This window comes from Enoplosus armatus, chromosome 18, assembly GCF_043641665.1.
Source record: "Enoplosus armatus isolate fEnoArm2 chromosome 18, fEnoArm2.hap1, whole genome shotgun sequence".
Lineage (NCBI taxonomy): Eukaryota > Metazoa > Chordata > Actinopteri > Centrarchiformes > Enoplosidae > Enoplosus > Enoplosus armatus.
This window is the reverse complement of record NC_092197.1, coordinates 2520496-2534259: the sequence shown is the minus strand read 5'-3', so window position 1 is coordinate 2534259 and position 13764 is coordinate 2520496.

The window sequence follows — 13764 nt, the reverse complement described above, 5'->3', positions numbered from 1 at the left end:
TCTGCTTACAAGTAATAGAAAAAAGACGCTTTTTATAACTCCAGAACTTGCCTGAGGATCCTCATGTTTTTACGTTTTCTTCAGTATCAAAGAAGTCCAGCAATAATTTTCTGAACATTCATGGGTACACTGCAAACAGGAGCTGCTGATAGCTAGTTCGGCATAGTTTTAATTGTGCCAATTTGCAAAAAGGACATATATAGGCTAAAAAACTGGGCTCAAGGTGTAGCCCACAGCGTAACTCGCTGAATCTGTGACATTATATTTCTTGTTTACATCCCCCAAAGCATTATGGGAACTGTAGATCCAAAACATAGGGCATGATTATCCCCCAAATAGAAATAAGACAAAGAATAATAATCGGAGAAAAGGAGGATGGGTGGTGTTTGAAAAGCCCTGATTTAGCCTCTTTCATACATGCAAAACCCCAAACTTCTCTAACGCATGGGATTTTAGGGAAATACTTCTTCCAGTGCACACATCGCCTCTTCTTCCATTTTCCCCAACCCCCCACCCCAGTCCTCAGTGTCTTGCTGCACCAGATTTGGGGTTGTGGCCCTCTGTGTCGTTTAGAGGACCTAGTGATCTGTGAACTGACAAGTGAACAATATTTGTACCAAATTTTTGTGCCAATCCATCCAGTAGTTAGATATTTCAGTCTGGGTCAAAGTTGTGGACAGACCAACCAACATTCCCATCCCAAGATGCCTCTGGGCTGAAAAGGGTTAAAAGGGAATATTAAGACAAATACTCAAACAGTATCCAGTATCCCGGTGACCACAAACACAGAAATCCTGCACCGTTCTCCAGAACTACAGTCTCGTCTTTGTACGAGGACACCAAGCAGCTACAACCAGCACATCATTAAATTTGTCATTTGTGTGTGTGCATGCAAGTGTGCATCTGGTGCATGTATATGATAATGGCCTTGCATGTTTTGGGGGGTGTTTATGCATACTCTGCATAATGTGTGTGCACCGAGTGTGTGTGTGTGTGTGTGTGTGTGTGAGTCTAAATGCACATGAACAATGGCGACCATGTGGCTGCAGTGGTGGTAATTGATGAATGGGATGTTTAAAGAGCAGAATATGAATGAAGAAGAGAGGACCCCCGAGGGAATACTCCACACCATTGTAATCAAAGCCCTGATAGTGTCCCCGCCTTTGACTAATGGTCCCAAAAAGAAGCCTCTTAGAGCCTGCCTATTCAATTCTGCTACCTCAGTGTGACACGGACCTCCAGAGAGAGGCCAGCAGGGTGGGAGGGCGACTTATGTCGGATCTTTTAAATCAGCCCAACCTTCCTGTCACTCAAATACAGGTGAGATCCCTGCGTGTGAACACTTAGGGAATGATGTGTTCAACTTAAGCCTGTTTTTGTCCGTCCCTTTACATCCATTTCACCTTTAGTTACTGTATGTCTCACTTGGAGGAGTGTACCTGGTCTGTGGCTGGTGATTTATGCCGCTCATACGAAGCCATTCTTCACGGGCAGCTTGAAGGAGGAGGTGGAGTACAAGGCGCTCATGAGGGATGGAGGGCAGGAAAGTGCTAATACAAAGAAAGCAATTCACAAACACACAGAGACACACACATTAATTAATGACACTGCACAAAACCAAATGACTCTCATTCATATATTATTACAGCAGTTATTACAATGACCTTCACACTGACCTCCACAGAAGTTTCTGTTCTGTTACAGAACTATAATAAGGTATGAAAACTGCAGTGACGGAAGTAAGAAGAAGTATTCAGGTCCTTTACTTAAGTACTGATACCGCACTGTGAAAGTACTCCACTACTAAGTAAAAGTCCTGCATTCAAAACCTTACTTAAGTAAAAGTATGTAAGTATCATCAGCAGATTTAGCTTCCACAGCAGTATGTGTTCTTACTTACACAGACTATCAGTAGTGTGTGTGTGTGTGTGTGTGTCTTATTCAGTATGAGCTCAGCAAATCAATAAGCCAAGTCAATTGAAGACAAGTCAATTTTACATGTACTAGAGTCTGATGGATACTGGGATTGTGAGGCTGATATCGAGAGTTTAAAAAACAACATATCGGCTGACTAAACAACAAAACCAGCAAATATAACTTAAACCTAAACTTCACTAGACATGAAATATTAATCAAAAACAGCAACAAATACCACAAAAATATAAAGTTGAGAAATAAAAATAAAATTATAATCACAACCTATTAGAACTTCTATAAACTATACTGACATATAATAGAAATTAAATGATATCACCAAAGACTTCTTTGTGTATTAAATTATCTTTTATGTACCAGTATTCTTATGTTTCTGTCTACGCAATGTAAGCTACAGGGTAACATTACTGATTGAAGTCCAATCAAAATGTATTTTCAGAACATATATGTGGATTTTATTGACAGCAATTTCTTATTACTAATCATCCGACACATACGGCAATACTTATATATCTGTGATATATAGCTAACGTATCAGCCGTGCTCTAATTTTTATTATATAGCCCAAAATCACAAGTTGGTCTCAGAGGGATTTAGAAGCTGAACATATGACTCACTCTGTCCTTACAACCTCGACTCGGAGAAGGAAAAAGCCCACACACTATAAAAACACTTTATCAGGAAAGAAGGAGATGCTGATGGCTGATTTACACATTAAACAGACATGGAGCGACATCACCATTCACGTGTTTGTGTCACCTGATGAATGACGTCCAGTATTCTCTCTCCGTTAGCTCTGTTTTTGGTCTCCTCCACCTCCTGAGGGAAACAGCTGTCTCTTTAGCTGCTAAATGCTCCACTATGATGGCCAGCTGGTCTCTAACTGTGTCTGTCTGCTGCAGGTAGTGTACTGGGTTTTTAGGCTAAAATGATGAGAGCGGTGAGAGTGAATCAAAACAGTCAAGTTGAGGGCTGTAAAACCAAAACAGTTAGCTAAAAGATGCTAAAAAGCTCCTTAGAGCTGAGGGGAGCTGCAGAGTCGGGTTTGTCCTTTTACACAACGCACAGTCATTTGATCCACTGTCAGATCTAATTGACAGAATTCACCAATAGAACTAACAATTGCTCATTTAACACAATTTGCTGATGACACAATGCTAACTTTTTAATTTACATTATCAAATATTAAAATGCACCAAACTGAGCAGTTCATGCTGTTGTTGCCACAATATAAGCACAAGTCCGCACAGCAGCTCAGTCACCTTTTTCTCTTAAATGTCACAGCGGTGCAGCCTAGAATATACAATCCAACACACACACACACATTATTACAAATGTATGGCATTACTCCTGCACACAGTGTGTTCGTGTGGCCTTTAGCAGGCGTCCTCAGAGACGTGGCATTGACAAACCTACAAACAGTAATTGGGCCATTATGACTCCCTGCGATGGTATTGATTCCACTGTTTTAGGTGCAGGCGGGTAATGGGTGTCTAGACAGAAGGGTTCATATTGCAGGCAGTAGGACCTGTGTGGTATTAGATACAGTAATCTTGATGTTGTTCATGACTCCGGTGTGTTGTTTTGTGTGTATCAGCTGATGGGAAATGATGTAATTTGGCAGCACATTTGAGAACTGACTGCACAGTGTTTCTGTGTGTTGAGAGCAGGTTCCTTGCTGTGAGCTGGTATTATATAAGATACTTGGGACAAACCTATGGACTAAGAGGAACTCCATATGGAAAAGGGAAGGAGAAAACACGGAGATGGAGTCCTCTTTTCCCCAATACAATTATCACCAGAGTTAAAACTAATCCCAGCGGCCTCAAGAGCCGAATGACTACAATCTGTTGCTTCCCAACTTTGAAAATCAACCTGAAGTCACCTGGAGAGCAGAAAGCAGGTGAGAGCGGTCTCATCAGAGCCTCGCTGCTGATCAAAATCAAATATTACTGAGGCTGCGTTTCCATGGCAATAATGTGCCGCCCCCTCCATGACATTTGGGGGTTCAGCTGTGCAGGATGTATCCCCCCCCCCCCTCCCTCCTTGTCTGTCTGCCTTCTTGGTCCGAGCGTGAGCAGAATAGATGAGTAAGCAGCATCTTGACCACCTTTTCACCTTGTGTGACTCTCCAGAGTTGTGTGCACAGCTCTCCCATGGGCTGCACAGGAACAGGATCCGGCCATGTGTGGCAAACACACACTCGCTGTGCTGCAGAATACTGCAGGTCCACAGAGAAATGCTGAGGCCATCGATTGCTTTCTCCACAGGGGCACAATGTGCAACCCGTGAGCCCACAAAATGTCAATGGATATGAATTGTGTAAAGAACTCTTGATCCCCTAATTCAATATTGTGGAGCTTCACAAAAGGTCGTACTGTAAGGTAAAATAACAACAATACCTCACACAGTCATTTTGTTTCTCACATTTTCAGCAGCGGTGGTAATATTAGATTTTTCACATTCATTCCTAATTATATATTATTTCAATATGTTGCATTATCACTAGCCTGACATCACCAGAACCTCTCAGTTAATTACTTTTTGACTTCCCAACGGGCGCACACCAAAATGCCTCTGGACGCTGCAACCGATCAGAGCGACAAAACGTGTGATGTAGCGCTGAACAGACCACAGCGTGCAGGGATGAGCTGTGATGGTGTAGCATCGATACGTCTGTGAACGAGTGTTGCCGTTTTTGCCACCAGAAATCGACTTGTTGATCTCTGATCGACTTTGACAACAAGTCCAGAAAAATCTATACAAACTTGTCAAAAGTGTCCCGAATACTTTCAACGAGTCGAACGGGATTAGAAGATGGGAAGAGGAAGAAAAAACAAGCCGCTTTGACATCAACAGCAGCAGATAAAAGGCATCAGGAGCCAAAGAAAACAAAACTAAATACAGAAACACACTGCGAATACAAAAAACACAACCATATACATATGCATAGACATATACAATAAACACGACCAAAAACAAAAAGCTAAGATTCACGCGTTGCAGGACTCAGATATTATTGCTGATATTTGTTATGCACCTAGCATTAGCCTCACTAGCCGTCCAACCAAATAAACTGACAACATACACACAACTAATGACTGAGCTAGCGTTAGAGCTCACGTTAAGTCTCTAGCTAGCTGTTTTCTATTTGCAGTGAACGCCGTTAGGCTGCATATGTGTTGTTAAATTGATGGAGATGTTTGCTGCTATTTGCATGTTTTTTTAGTTGCAGTGCATTGAGCTCTCAGGGCCACCGTACAGAAGAGACACTTTCTATCCTCACTGCTGTTTCTAACACCAGATCCTGCTGCCTTCCCACCTCCTGCCTGCAATATTCATCTGGGAGAGTGCTGTCATGATGAAACACACATTTTAATGCTTACAAGAACACTGCCCCGGGCTCTTTTCACAGCATCAGTCACCTACCATCAAATCAAAGCTGCTTCTGAGGGGTGAAAGTACGAAGAGGGCCCCGTACCGTATAAACGATAAACCACACTGAGAAAGACAAAATAACAGGAGTGGAGTACAGCGAACATTCAGAGGTAGCTGCTCAGCCGCGGGTTTTGGCTCAGTGTGCCGATGATCCAGTTTGGACTCTCGGCTCTCTGGTCCTTTGTTTAGACTGTCGCAGATGTTCCTGCCCCCGTGCTCATGTGCGTGAGGGAGGGATGATTTTCACCGTGGTCTACTGAGTTCCTTGCTACATTAGGTCGGGTCATTCCAGTGATTGCTGCCAAAGCTGCCAGAAGACCAAATGAATGTCTGAGGAGGAGGCAGGGAGCCACCACATGCACATATATTTACAGGCCAGAGGCCAAACAACACAAAGCTGGAACGTGACTCCAGCTTTTTAAAAAGCTTTTTGCAGAGGGATTTCTGTGCAACAAAAGTTTAGAGCATGGGCAGAACATTAATATTTTGTGAGCTTTTAATGTGAGCCTGAATTCCCATAATCATGATTATGCATAGAGCAACAATAAATGTGAAAACAACGCCTCATCTGCCTCTAATACTATTACCATGCAACATTGTGATATTCATATAATATTCTGCAAATAAAGAGATTGGTCGTTCCACCACTTTTATCCAGACTGAAATATATAAGTTTAATGGATGATTCCTACTGATTTTGGTCCATCTGACTTTCTCTCTATCTCTATTGGATAGATTGCCATGAAACGTGGTACATTCATGTCTCTGTCAGGATGAACTGTATTAACTTTGCTGATCCTCTGACTTTTCATCTACAGCCATGATTTGGTCAAAATTTCAATGTTAAAATTCAAATTTGTTCGATATTTTATACCAAATACCTGCAAAACTGCAATCTCTTCAACCTCAGCTGTTTTTGCTTGCTTTGTTTTTAGAGCTTATTAGCAAATGTTAGCATGCTAGCATTGTCATTGTGAGGAACTCTGTCTCCTAGAAATTACATTAATACAGTATTAAATTGTTTTCCCAATTATGTCGTGTTGACAAACGTAATCGGTGCCTGGATTATGTTCAGAGGCAACAGAATTATGACACCAGAGGTTGAGTTTCACAATAAATGCTAATAAAGACGTTGTGTCTTTCTCTAACCTTAACCAAGTGCTGCGAGTACCTAAACATAACCATAATACTGCCGTAGTGACTACAAGCGGATTTTGTATTGTGAGGTCAGATATTTTGGTGGAAAACAAATAAAATATGCTGTCAGTGAACATTTTACAGATGTGTTCAAAACATTTAGAGGTAGATCAGAAAATACAAGGTTCTTCACTGGAATTGCATGGATGAATTTGTAAATGTAAATAAATATACACTGAATGTGTATATACTCACAGTTGTGTACAGGTATGTAAAATACAGGACGGTATGTAGTTATGTAGTAAACTAAACCACTGATGTGGCTGTAGACTCTCATTCATTCATGTTATTGAGCATGAATGCACCTCATCTTCCTATAATACAATTTCAAAATGTAAATTTTCTAAAACATTCTGCAGATGTGGACACTTTTTAAGCTGCAGTTTAAGACAGGGTTATTCCGCTCTACTTTATTCTATTTACATTCGTGTTTTTGTTTGATTTTGAAAGAGGATGACTGGGAGGAAGATAAAAGCGATAAATGGCGCTAATCTTAGTAGGAAAAGTGTACTGCAAGGCGATTAAACAGATGAAGGGAATGACAAGGATTGTGGGTTGGAGAACAGTGTGTGTGTGTGTGTGTGTGTGTGTGCGCGCGCTGGGGGGGGTCAGCAGTATGAATGAACACACCAAGGGCCTCATTCTGTCTGGCCCATTGTCTTAATTGTCATACTATTCTGTTTTGCAGACACTGTCCTGTGATCACTGAAGCTGTATGAACACACAAACACACACACACACTCAGAGTTCATGCATGTTCAGAGGCTGGCAGCACCACTCACAGGTTTAACACTGTAAATGCATCACGTTGTATATCTACATTCAGTATATGTGTGTCCCACAGCTTTACCTGCTCTATCAGATATTTGTGGACCAATGTTCTGCACACATCACACTTCTTACAAAACAGCCCAGAAAGAGGAAAGCGTCACTGTTTGATCATTTATCAGGAGCGACTGGCTGGCTCAGGGTCTTACAGGTGTGGTTGTCCATCAGTGTCCAAAAAGTCTCCCCAGAAATAAATGTGACTGGCTGCTTAAAATTCCCAGAGGTTTATGGTTATTAATTATAGCAATTCAGGCATCTCTAATCCAGGTGTAGGTGATTAATAGTTGTCTGAGAGGTGGAGGACGAGGCCTTCAGCAGGTCCAACACCATAAATCTACTCTTCTCAAGGAAAGACGGACAGACGCTGCATCTAAAGTTATATCTATCAATCACACTATAAAGTATGTTTTTACTTTACGAAGCTCTTTTGCAAACTTTTTATCCCTTAGCTATGTGTTGTAATTATTGATTTATTAGTGTACTTTCAGGAGCAGCGCCTCAGACTTCCACACAGAGGGAGAGATTTATCGCAGCTCGTGGCTCTGTTTTGTGTATCCTCGCGCTGAGCTCGATGATGTGGGAGGCTGCTCATGCAAGAGAGGAATCCTCCACTCTCCACTTCATCCAGTGTCATGTAAGTTTTTTGGAAACCAAAGGCATCTCAATGAAGATGAATTATTCCTCACTAAGGATCAGCGCTTTCATTTCTCCCTGATCGAACTGAAGTTTGGCTGAGCAGAAGTTCTCAGGCACAACAACACATGCATTTTTCATAAAAGACAGATCCTGGAAAGCAGTTTGGAGTAAGATAGCAGTGACATATTTTGTGCTGAATACACCATGCATATTTCATAACAAAAAATGTTTTCTCCCCACCAGCTTTGTCGACGTACGGACTCGGAGGATTCGAGGGGGATAGAGCGCTGTTGAAATTTGAGAAAAGGGAGGTATTCATTGGAGGCCCTATTATTAACCATTTGTTTTGTACATAAATCATAAACTGAAAGCACACCACCAGAAGGAATATCCCATTATTGCTAACGGTATTTTATTTTTATTATACCTACATTTCCATAAACTATAATCAGCAGATAACCAGACAGAGAAAAGAGCAAAAAAGTTAAAGTTTTCAGGCTTTATTTTTAAATTAAAGTTCTATGCTACAGGCTACATTTAGCGTGATAGCTAGTTTTAGCAGTTTTTTTCCTCTCCATTGGTGAAATAACACACTTCATTATTTCGTTTTTTTCCCCTGATTGATTTGGTTGTGTATATTCTTATTTATACTACTATCTGTACTTGTACTTATACCTGAACAATAAATATTGCCTACGGTAACTGCTGCTCATTCTGTATATATCTTACAGTATTCATATCTGCCCCTCACATATCTTCATTACGCCACACTTTACTGCTTTTTTGCACTTCTGACTCAATCAAGTTGAATCTAATCTAATCTTATAATTCTTTTTTTATTTCCTGATAAAGGCTGACTGTCACAATGGAGATGGGAGACGGAGATGTGTTTTGTTTAAATTCAATACAATGTTCTATAAAAATGTCAAAAAGTGTAATTCTGGTCTTTGCCTGAATACAGTCACTGTGTTTTGGCTTCGTAGGGCCGCATTATCACATGCACACATTTAAATGTATGTGAAATGTGATGTAGTGCTCATATGATGGTAAATTCCCATCTGCCAGCAGAGCAGCACAATCACTCCCCGTCATCTTTCAACTGTCATCTGCTGCAGTTTGTCACAATCCATAGCATCCCACTGACTCGCCGGCTGACAGCTCTGGGGCCCCACTGAGGGGAATCAAACGGATTGCGAGCACAGCGATGTGTGCCAATTGAAAGGCACACACCCGTTTGTGAAATATACATTTTCAAATAAAAATTGACAAAGAAATGTAATCTCGATTCAAGGAGCGGTGGAGGCTTTGTCACTGGAGAAAATTAATTGTTACCCGCTCAGCGACGGCGTGTGACAGTTTTTGAATAGGCTAGATAATGGCTTTATCATCTCGCCGTGAAACAGCCATATTGAAATAAGTGACAAGCAGTGCAACAGGAAGGGCACGCAAGCCACCGATAACAGACGGGTTGGCAGAGAGGAATCGATGGAATCGCGTTTAAAACAGCACGAACATCATCTGACAAGACATCAATTTTCAGTGTGTTGACAAGTCTCAGAAGTAAAAATGATAAGACTTTCAGAGCTGCCAGAGACAAAAGACTCAACTAAATTTAGCCCAGTTTATGGCCCAGTTGATAGAGGATTGGTGGACAGAGGATGGCTGGGAGTATTGGATTTCTGTGCCACACGACTCTAATGCATCTCATTACAGAGCTAGTCCAGATAGATTTGGTTTAGAGAGAGTATCGGGTCAGAACGAGATGCATTAGATGGACTCATCAGCTGCCAGTGTGTCTGACTTCAACATAAACTCCATTTACAACAGCTTCTTGCGAGCACTTCATTTAAACATCTGGATCTGAATTCAAATGTAACTATCAATTTACAAATTGTTGTGCCAATTCTTGTGTTTATTGTATATTTCACATGCTTATTCATCCAAAACAAAGAGTCACTGTGGAGACCATCCTTGAAAAATGAAAAGGTGATTTTCATGGTTTTTGGTCAATTTTGAGTCAATTCATACAGGTGCATCTTACAAACCATTAATTTAATACATAATTATCCCCTTTAAAATACCTTAATTTCATCATTATTAAAGGAATTTTAAGGTAAAAGATTAAGGTTAGTTATTGCGTATTACTTAACGATCCTGTATCTTATGACATCAATAATGTTTGTACTTTGACGGATATTAAAGTGAATGAAGACGAGGATTTGAAGACAAAGAATCAAGACCATATCCAAAATTGTTTGAGAACGTCAAACGTCTGCTAAGCATCATTAAAAAGACGATTTTAACGATCTCCTCTTTGTCATTTGCTTGATATAATTTGAACAAAAGGCAGGAGTGCTCTGTGAAGACCACAGAAGAAACATTTAATGTGGGCAAATGAGCATGAAGAAATATAATGTGAAGCTAATGGTTCAAGGTCGTTATCAGGCTTAAAGAGGACAGACTGAAATGAGGAAGCTTGCTCCATCTAAGCTCATATAACTCTGACTTGTCAATCAGAGAATCACAATAACACATTCTTAGCATGTCAAGGTATCAACTGGATTCAAAGGAGCATTTTTGATGTCAGCCACATCAATCCATGTCGACAGCAGACCTGAAAACACTCGAGCATCTCTGCCTCATTCCTATTCCCCCGGAGTTTGTCTCTCTTGGGCAGAAAGATTTGACTCGGGCGTCTAGAATCAGCCCATGAAAACATAATGAGCAAACATGGCAGCGAAGAAAGCCTGATAGACGAAGGATTGGGAGGGGGGGGATTTCGTGCAGCACACAGTCCCACCACACTTCAAAGTAAAGCACCCTATCCCTGGAGAAGTCTCTCACTCCTCTCACCCTTAAATACTGCAGCAGCATCCTCCCCCTCCTGCCCTCCTCTTCTTCTTCCTCCTCTCACTTTCTGCCCCTCCAATTAAAGATCTCTGCCCTGCTCCCTGACAGTCACTGTAATGTCCTGCAGCTTTTCACTTTATTTGTAGCCTAAATAAAGACACAGCTCTCATATATGAATTCTAAATTATCTAATTTCACATTCGATTGACCTCCCCTGTTACACAAGGACATTGTTTAGCCGAGTAGACGTACAATGGCCTCGATTTCTTTTTATGCATAAAAGAACAGTGCGTGAGGTTAACGACAAGCATAACTTCTTCTTTTTTTTTCATTAAATGACATCAAGAGAGGAGAAACGATAGCTCTAACTGCCAATGAAACCCTGGGGGGATGTTGCAGCTCCAGTGAACAGGACTAAGGGCCCCATCGTTGCCAGAAACCATTACCCACTGAGGCCGCTCCACTGCCACGGCCTCCACCAAGGAAATGAAATCAGTTAAAATGGACGGTAATTCGATTGCCTCCTTTGTCCTCACAGAGCACTGCTCAGACCTTTCAGTCCTGCTTCCTCAGCACAGATCTTCAGATTTGACAGTGATTATTAATTAGCAGTGGGATTGCAGCCATTACAGTGCACGCAGTAGATGACATGTGCTTGCGCGGGTCATCTCAGAGTCAACAACGCACCGGCCGCTGACACTGCAGTCGTACACATCTCACAGAAGGTGGAGCAGGACGGCAGGCCGACAGCCAAGCTGTGAAAACAATCTTAACGATTTGCTGTCTGAGCTCGCAGTATGGACAAAGCAGGGCTCCGTTTCCCGATAACAATCGATGGTTTTACTCGTTTTCTATGAACGCTTTTAAATTTCTACACGTTTCCAGTGGTGGAATGTAACTAAGGAGGTACCTGCACTTCACTTATTTCCATTTTATGCCACTTTACACTTCTACTGCTACTAAGATTTTACGTACAAAATATAACTTATGAAACGTGATGCATTGCTATCAAGTTCATCAAATGTTTATACGCAAAATATATTAAACTACCATGTTATAGAAAAACTAGACCAAGAACTGCTTTAATCAGCAGCAGAATGTAAATGGGAATCGATGTTGTCAGACTGCTGTAGAATAAAAGTCTGTCATGTCTTTCACGCTGTACGTTAGCTTACGAAACTTGTCAGATATTTGATCAAATGTAGGTAAACAAGCAGCAACACAATGTGGCACATTCCCACTTCTGGTCCAGACAGGAGGAAAAGACAAAATTACAGATTCGGAGCTCTTCCTTATTGCCGAGGCGCATAAGATCAATACGCCTGATCATAACCACGGTATTAGCGTGCGTGTAAACACACCCACACTTCTAAGCATGTCAGGCATCAACCCCTCTGATTGTGTCGGTGGTGAAGCCGTCGATACTGTGCATGTCGTTACATGTCTGAGTGAAACTACGGCAGAATGCTGTAAATGTGATACAGGGAGTCGATATAAGCCTCTACACCACAGGTGAGTCATATCACCTGATTGAAGAGAGCATTACCTCACTGTGTGAATATACAGGCACTGAAACAGAAGAAGCAAGGCCTTTACAAAGTGAAGGCAAGCGGAAGAAAGGGGAATTTCCCAGTCCCAACCCGCCTTCAAAGGATTTTCATATGCAGTGTCTGTGCAGATCATGAATTATCCATGATTGCAAAATAGATCCCTTGCAGTAGCCGCACTACATGGAATATTGGTATGTAAAATAATGCGAATGATCCCCCGAAATATGTATGCATGCATAGCAGGTCTGGATTCAGTCTGTATTTTTCTAGCAGACAAATTAGCTCCGGTTGCCTGCGACAGCCAAATGTCATGAGTAGTTGAAAGGAGTTCGAATCCTGTTATAGAAGCATAATTGCACACAAAATGTAATTCATTGCATGACATTTTCATTGTACGACATGCTTCAGTGTATCCTCTAACCCCCGCTATTCACGCACACACACCTAGACACAACACCAGCACAATAATGCGTGTCCATTAATCCTCCAGAAACCAAAGCAAACAGAAAAAAGCACTCTCTCAAGTCTGACAGAGGAGGCTGTGGTTGCTGGGGAAACGCCTACGAGAGACAGTGATGGCCGACACCTCGGGGAGCGGATGGACTGATGGGTAGCGAGGGGATGTGTCGGTGTTTGTGTGTCTGTTCGTCTGTGAGTGTGTGTGTTGGGAGGAGAGGACGTGTGTTGTTAATGAAAGAGTGGAAAAAAAGGGGGGGAAGTGTGAATAAGTTGAGGAGGCAGTCTTCAGTCATGTTAGTGGATGGATGGTTGATCCACAGGGGGACTGACAGACACAGCTTGGGGCTTAGGCTTTTGGAGGGTCGTGGGTGGGTGGTGGGGGGCACTGACAGATGTTTGGATGAGCCGCTGTGGGTGCATCTCAATAATCTCAAGTTTCTCCCTTGTGTAACTATTCCTGCTCTCTTGAAGTAAACACAGATTTATGAGGTTTGTTTTAAGAATTTGTTTTTATCTGATGGTGCAGTGCACGGGCCTCGCTCAATTCAATCATTTTAAAGAATAAGTCTGGAGATATTCTGCATTTTACTGTATTGTCAATAAATCCCATAAATAGACCCAACAATGAATTGAGGCTACTAACTAAGTATTGTCTATGTATCCAAAGCCTCTGTGCCATAGACCAGTTCCCAGGAAAAAAGGAAGCAGTGTCTACTGGTTATTATCAGCTCAACCAAAGAACGACGTTTAACCACGTGGCTCTAGGGATGCAACGCAGATTTGTTGGCATGCTCACATTAGCATTTAGCTCAAAGCACAACTGTGCCTAAGCACAGCGCCACGGAGCTGCTCGCATGGCTGTATACTAAAT